Source organism: Triturus cristatus, chromosome 1_1 (genome assembly GCF_964204655.1).
Source record: "Triturus cristatus chromosome 1_1, aTriCri1.1, whole genome shotgun sequence".
Classification (NCBI taxonomy): domain Eukaryota; kingdom Metazoa; phylum Chordata; class Amphibia; order Caudata; family Salamandridae; genus Triturus; species Triturus cristatus.
Genome location: NC_140579.1, coordinates 727,032,319 through 727,041,395, shown reverse-complemented (window position 1 = coordinate 727,041,395; position 9,077 = coordinate 727,032,319).

The window sequence follows — 9,077 nt, the reverse complement described above, 5'->3', positions numbered from 1 at the left end:
CCCAGCACGACCCCTACACCACACAAAAACCAGTGCACTACCCTAAACCCTAAAACACTATCACCAGCACAACCCCCTATCCTACCCAAACAGCACTCCACTACTCTAAACCCTAAAAAAAATACCCCAGCATGACCCCATACACAGCACGAACACCACTGCACAACCCTAAACCCTAAAACACTACCCCCAGCATGACCCCTCCACTACTCAAACACCACTGCACTACCCTACACCCTAAAACACTACCCCAGCATGACCCCTACACTACCCAAACACAACTGCACTACCCTAAACCCTAGAACAATACCCGCAGAACTACCCCTAATACTACACAAATACCACTGCACTCCCCTAAACTCTAAAACACAACCCCCGGCAGTTCCCCCTACACTACCCAACACCACTGCACTACTCTAAACCCTAAAACACTGCCCCCAGCATGACCCCCAACACTACACAAACACGACGGCCCTACCCTAAACCCAAAACCACTACCCCTACACTACTTAAACACCACTGCACTACAAAAACCCTAACACACTATCCCCAGCACGACCCCCTACACTACACAAACACCACTGCACTACCAAAAACCCTAAAACACTACCACCAGCATGACCCTCTACACTACACAAACATCACTGCACTACCCTAAACCCTATAACACTTACCCCAGCATGACCCCTACACCACACAAAAACCACTACACTACCCTAAACCCTAAAACACTATCACCAGCACAACCCCCTATCCTACCCAAACACCACTTCACTACCCTAAACCCTAAAACACTACCCCCAGCACGACCCCCTATACTACACAAAAACCACGGCACTACCCTAAACCCAAAACCACTACCCCCTAAACTACATAAACACCACTGCACTACACTAAACCCTAACACACTACCTCTAGCATGACCAAACTACACTACACAAACCCCACAGCACCACCCTAAACCCTTAAAGACTACCCCCAGCACAACCCCCTACACTACCCAAATACCACTGCACTACCCTAAACCCTAAAACACTACCCCCAGCACGACCCCCTACACTACACAAACACCACTGCACTACCAAAAACCCTAAAACACTACCACCAGCATGACCCCTACACCACACAAAAACCACTGCACTACCCTAAACCCTAAAACACTATCACCAGCACAACCCCCTATCCTACCCAAACACCACTCCACTACTCTAAACCCTAAAATAATTACCCCAGCATGACCCCATACACAGCACGAACACCACTGCACAACCCTAAACCCTAAAACACTACCCCCAGCATGACCCCTCCACTACTCAAACACCACTGCACTACCCTACACCCTAAAACACTACCCCAGCACGACCCCTACACTACCCAAACACAACTGCACTACCCTAAACCCTAGAACAATACCCGCAGAACTACCCCTAATACTACACAAATACCACTGCACTCCCCTAAACTCTAAAACACTACCCCCGGCAGTTCCCCCTACACTACCAAACACCACTGCACTACTCTAAACCCTAAAACACTGCCCCCAGCATGACCCCCAACACTACACAAACACGACGGCCCTACCCTAAACCCAAAACCACTACCCCTACACTACTTAAACACCACTGCACTACAAAAACCCTAACACACTACCCCCAGCACGACCCCCTACACTACACAAACACCACAGCACCACCCTAAACCCCTAAAGACTACCCCCAGTTCAACCCCCTACACTACCCAAACATCACTACACTACCATAAACCCTAAAAAACGACCCCAGCACAACCCCCTACACTATACAAACACCACTGCACTACCTTAAACCCTAAAACACTACCCATAGCACTACCCCCTACATTACCCAAACACCACTGCACTAACCTAAACACTATAACACTTACCCCATCACGACCCCCTACAACACACTAACACCACTGCACTACCCTAAACCCTAAAACACTACCCCCAGCACAACCCCCTATGCTTCCCAAATACCACTCCACTACCCTAAACCCTAAAACGCTTACCCCAGCACGACCCAATACACCACACAAACACCACTGAACTACCCTAAACCCTAAAACACTACTCCCAGCACGACCCCTACACTACAAAACGCCACTGCACTACCCTAAACCCCAAAACACTTCCCCAGCATGACACCCCACACTACCCAAACACCACTGCACTACCCTAAACCCTAAAACACTACCCCCAGCACTACCCCTACACTACCTAAGCTCAACTGCACTACCCTAAACCCTAAAATGATACCCACAGACCGACACCCTATACTACACAAACACCACTGCACTACCCTAAACACTAAAACACTACCCCTGGCAGTTCCCCCTACACTACCCAACACCACTACACTACTCTAAACCCTAAAACACTACCCCCAGCATAACCCCCTACACTACCCAAACACCACTGCACTACACTAAACCCTAAAACACTAACCCCTGCACAACCCCTTACACTACCCAAACACCACTGCACTACCCTAAACCCTAAAACACTACCCCCAGCACGACCTCCTACACTACACAAACACTGCTGCAATACCCAAATCCCTAACACACTACCCCCAGCATGACCCTCTACACTACACAAACACCACTGCACTACCCTAAACCCTACAACACTACCCCTAGCACAACCCCCTACACTACCCAAACACCACAGCACTACCCCAAACCCTATAACACTTACCACAGCACGACCCCCTACCCCCCATAAACACCACTGCGCTACCCTACACCCCAAAACACTTCCCCAGCATGACCCCCTAGACTACCCACACACCACTACACTACCCTAAACCCCAAAACACTACCTCCAGCACTACACCTACACTACCCAAACACAACTGCACTACCCTAAACCCTAATCCGATACCCGCAGAACTACCCCTAATACTGCACAAACACCACTGCAATACCCTACACCCTAAAACACTACCCCGGCAGTTCCCCCTTGCACTACCCAACACCACTGCACTACTCTAAACCCTAAAACACTACCCTCAGCATGACCCCCCACACTACACAAACACCACGGCACTACCCTAAAACCCTATCCCCAGAACGACCCCTACACTACACGAACACCACTGCACTACTCTAAACCCTAAAACACTACCCCCAGCATAACCCCCTACACTACCCAAACTCCACTTCACTACCCTAAACCCTAAAACACTTCCCCCAGCTCTACCCCTACACTACCCAAACACCACTGCACTACCCTAAACCCTAAAACACTACCCCAGAACTACCCCCAAAACTACACAATCACCACTGCACTACCCTAAACCCTAAAACACTACCCCCAGCAGTACCCCCTACACTACCCAACACCACTTCACTACCCTAAACCCTAAAACACTACCCCCAGCATGACCCCTACACTACACAAACACCACGGCACTACCCTAAACCCTAAAACACAACCCCCAACAGTTCCCCCTACACTACTCACACACAATTGCAATACCCTAAACCCTAAAACACTACCCCCAGCATGACCCCCGACACTGCACAACCACTACTGCACTACCCTACTGCACTACCCTAAACCCTAAAATTCTACCTCCAGCATGACCCCTATACTACTGAAACACCACTGCACTACCCAAAACCCTAAAACACTACCCCAGCACGATCCCCTGCACTACCCAAACACCACTGCACTACCCTAAACCCTAAAACATGACACGCTACACTACTCAAACAACACTGAACTTCCCTAAACACTAAAGCACTACCCCCAGCATGACCCCCGACACTGCATAACCACCACTGCACTATCCTACTGCACTACCCTAAACCCTAAAATTATACCCCCAGCATGACCCCCTATACTACTCAAACACCACTGCACTACTCTAAACCCTAAAACACTACCCCCAGCACAACTCCCTACACGACCCAAACACCACTGCACAACCCTAAACCCTAAAACACGACCCCCTATACTACACAAACACCACTGCACTACCCTAAACCCTAAAACCCTACCCCCAGCATGACCCCCTCACAACACAAACACCACTGCACTACCCTAAACCATAAATCTACCCTCAGCATGACCCCCCTACCCTACCCAACCACCACTGCAATACCCTAAACTCTAAAACACTACCCCCAGCATGAACCCCTATACTACCCAAACACCACTGCATGACCCCAAACCCTAAATCAATACCTTCAGCTAAACCCCTTACACTACACAAGCACCACGGCACTACCCTAAACCCTAAAACACTACCCCCAGCGTGACACCCTACACTACCTAAACATAACTGCACTACCATAAACCCTAAAACACTACCACCACCACGATTCCCTACACTACCCAAACACCACTTCACGACCCTAAACCCACCCCCAGCAAAACACCCTAGACTACACAAACACCACTACACTACCATAAACCCTAAAATACTAACCCAGCACGACCCCTTCACTACACAAACACCACTGCACTGCCTTAAACCCTAAAACACTACTCCCAGCACGAGCCCTTACACTACACAAACACCACTGCACTACCCTAAACCCTAAATCTACCCCCAGCATGACCCCCTACACTACACAAACACCACTGCACTAGCCTAAACCATAAAACACTATCCCAAGCACGACCCCTACACTACACAAACACCACTGTGCTACCATAAACCCTAAAACACTACCCCGAGCACGACCCTCTTCACTACGCAAACACAACTGTATTACTCTAAACCCTAAAACACTACCCCCTAGACTACACAAACACCACTGCACTATCCTAAACCCTAAACGCTTCCCCCTGCATGACCCCCTACACTACACAAACCCAACTGCACTACCCCACACACTAAAACACTACCCCAGCACGACTCACTACACAACTCAAACACCACTGCACTACACTATACCCTGAATCTAACCCCAGCATGACCTCCCACATTACACAAACACCACTGCACTACCCTAAACCCTAAAACACTACCCCCAGCATGAACCCCTACACTACCCAAACACCACTGCACTACCCTAAATCCTAAAACACTAACCCCAGCATGACCCCCTACACTACCCAAACACCACTGCACTACACTATACCCTAAAACATGACCCCCAACACTACACAAACACCACTGCACTACCCTAAACCCTAAAACACTACCCCCTACACCACACAAACACCAATGCACTACCCTATACCCTAAAACACTACCCCAAACATGACCACCTACACTACCAAAACACCACTACACTATCCTAAACCCTAAAACACTACCCCCAGCATGACCTCCTACACTATCCAACACCACTGTACTACCATAAACCCTAAAATACTACCCCCAGCACGACCCCCTTCACAACACAAACACCACTGCACTGCCTTAAACCCTAAAACACTACCCCCAGCACAAGCCCTTACACTACACAAACACCACAGCACTACCCTAAACTCTAAATCTATCCCCAGCATGACCCCCTATACTACACAAACACCACTGTGCTACCATAAACACTAAAACACTACCCCGAGCACGACCCCCTTCACTACGCAAACACAACTGTACTACTCTAAACCCTAAAACACTACCCCCTAGACTACACAAACACCACTGCACTACCCTAAACCCTAAAACGCTACCACCAGCACGACCCCCTACACTACACAGCCACCACTGCACTCCCCTTAAACACTACCCCAGCACGACTCACTACACAACACAAACACCAATGCACTACACTATACCCTAAATCAAGCCCCAGCGTGACCTCCCACACTACACAAACACCACTGCACTACCCTAAACCCTAAAACACTTCCCCCAGCATGAACCTCTACACTACCCAAACACCACTGCACTACCCTAAACCCTAAAACACTAACCCCAGCATGACTCCCTACACTACCCAAACACCACTGCACTACACTATACCCTAAAACATGACCCCCTACACTACACAAACACCACTGTACTACCCTAAACCCTAAAACACTACCCCCTACACCACACAAACACCACTGCACTACCCTAAACCCTAAAACACTTCCCCTCAGCATGACCCCCTACACTACACAAACACCACTTCACTTCCCTATAACCTAAAACACTACCCCCAGCATGACCCCCTACACTACCCAAACACCACTGCACTATCCTAAACCCTAAAACACTACCCCCAGCATGACCTCCTACACTACCCAACACCACTCCACTACCCTTTACCCTAAAACATGGCCCCCTACACTACACAAATACCACTTCACTACCCTAAACCCTAAAACACTACCCCTACACTACACAAACACCACTGCACTACCCTAAACCCTAAACCTCTTCCCCTCAGCTTGACCCCCTACACTACACAAACACAACTGCACTACCCTATACCCTAAAACACTACCCCCAGCATGACCCCCTACACTTTCCAAACACCACTGCACTAACCTAAACCCTAAAAAACTACCCCCAGCATGAACCCCTCAAAACAAAAACACCACTGCACTACCCTAAACCCTAAATCTACCCCCAGCATTACCCCCTACACTACCCAAACACCACTGCACTACCCTAAACCTTAAAACACTACCCCCAACATGTACCCCTACACTACCCAAACACTACTGCACTACCCTAAACCCTAAAACACTTCCCCCAGCACTACCCCTATACTACACAAACACTACTGCACTACCCTAAACCCTAAAACACTACCCCAGCACTACCCCTACACTGCCCAAACACCTCTGCACTACCATAAAACCCAAAACACTACCCCCAGCACAATCCTCTACACTACACAAACACCACTGCACTACCTTAAACCCTAAAACACTACCCCCAGCATGACTCCCTACACTACCCAAACACTACTGCAGTACCCTAAACCCTAAATCTACCTCCACCACGACCCCCTACACTTCCCAAACACCACTGCACTACCCTAAACTCTAAACACTACCCTTAGCATGATACCCTACACTACACAAGCACCACTGCACTACCCTAAGCCCTAAAACACTACCCCCAGCATGACCCCCTACACTACCCAAACACGACTGCACTACTCTAAACCCTAAAACACTACCCCAGCATGACCCCCTGCACTACCCATACACCACTTCACTACCCTAAACCCTAAAACACTACCCCCAACACGACCCCCTACATCACTGCACTACCCTAAACCCTAAAACACTACCCCAGCATGACCCCCTATACTACCCAAACACCACTGCAATACCCTAAACCCTAGAAAAGAAACCCCCACCCCATGCCGAATCCCCCTATCCTCTCACTCCTCATGGTTCCTCTCTCCTCGTGGTTCCTGCTTCACTTCATCTCTGAGGGACGGTGCACGTTGTTGTGAGGAAACGGAACAGCCTCTGTTTCCTTACAACGAAGTGGACCGTCTACATGTTTTTTAGAATGAATGGTCATTTACCATACATACCTTTACAACAAAATTTGTTGTAAATGCATGCGTGGTAAATGCCCTTGCGTTCTAAAACAATGCGTAGTAATGACTTCGCGATGTACAACGCATGCGTGGTAATGAATGTGTTGTAATGGTATCGCGAAGTAAAAAAGTCGTTGTAACGGCTGTTTACCGATTGAAGCTGGCCCCTGTTCTTCAGTGAGTTGTTTATTTGATAAATTAGGAGGAAGGAATGTGTTTTTTTTACCGAGAATTGCATTACCGGCTGTTGTATTGTGAAAGTGTCCGCGTGGCCTGGTTTCACTTCCGGTGAGAGAGTGGAAGAGTCTGTTTGGATCTAAAGGAGTTCTGTTGTTTGACGGGGCCGGCGCGACACATCATCAGAAAACACAGCTAATGGAAAGAGTCCTCCCTGAAGTGTGGAGCAGTGCCATGAGAGATCAACGAGTGTGCGTGTCACCGCAATATGACCGTACCCCGTGACCCAAGTGCCGTCTCCAGGGTACGGGAGGTAGAAGCGGCATTGCAGGTCCTCTTGAAGACCGTTGTAGCACTAATTCTACATTTTGGAACTAGGGCATTTTAACCTCGTTGTTCCTGCCAGATACAAAGAGAGGATCCTTTATTATTAGTGCCCTCGTTACCTTTTTTGTGGGTTGTGGGGCTTGTCACTTCGCTGCCCCGCCGTTGCACACGACTGGACACCCCACCTCGTGTGCCATCTGCAGGGTCTCTGCCCTCGGATCACTGGTTTCAGTTTCTGGAGTGGCAACATAAACAGTTGCTCCCAAAGGACTAGCCTGAACTCTTAGGTGAATATCCCCTGCACCAGCATTCCACGGAAATTCTTTCCTAGCTCTCCCACGTCGACGAGGACGTCATAATAGCACGGCTCTGCTCGCGACACCGTTTGACGTCGTCGGAGCCATAAGAAGACCTCATCGGCGTGCTGACGTCACTTCCACCCATTTTTTCCGTGCCACCGAGGCAAACAGGTGGACCGAGACATTTTCACATGTATACATAGTATGCTAAATATATATATATATATATATATATATGAAATGTAACACGCTGTCCCTGCACCTCCTGCACGGCGAACAGAGACACCACGAATCCCAAAAATCAGGCACAGATGAATTTATTGTTTACAGAGCTGCCAAAATCTGACGCATTTCGGGAGGTGCATAACCAATAAAGGCATAAAGAAATAGCAAAAGATCAAGCATTTCTCACTATTAAAACATACGCATGATTAAGACATATTAAAAACATTCATACCAAACAGTAATAGCATCTTTTCGGTAGAAACAAGTGGACAACCGGGAGGCGGGTGAGACAGTGAGGAATCGACAGGCAGATACTGTATCCACCAGAAAAAGCGTTACCAATGTAAGTAACTTGTTCTTCTGATGTATACTTCTGCCTGTGGATTCCTCACCTTTTGAATAGAATCCCCAAGCCTTACCTCACCCATGATGTCATGATTGATGTAATATGTGACGTCATCAGCAGTGCATTGCGGGGGCGTGAGTTATAGTTAGCTGAACTAACAATAAATTTCAATGGTTTTATACAAGTGAAATGTCCAACTAACTATGACATTCCTGAAACCAATGGTTTTTTCA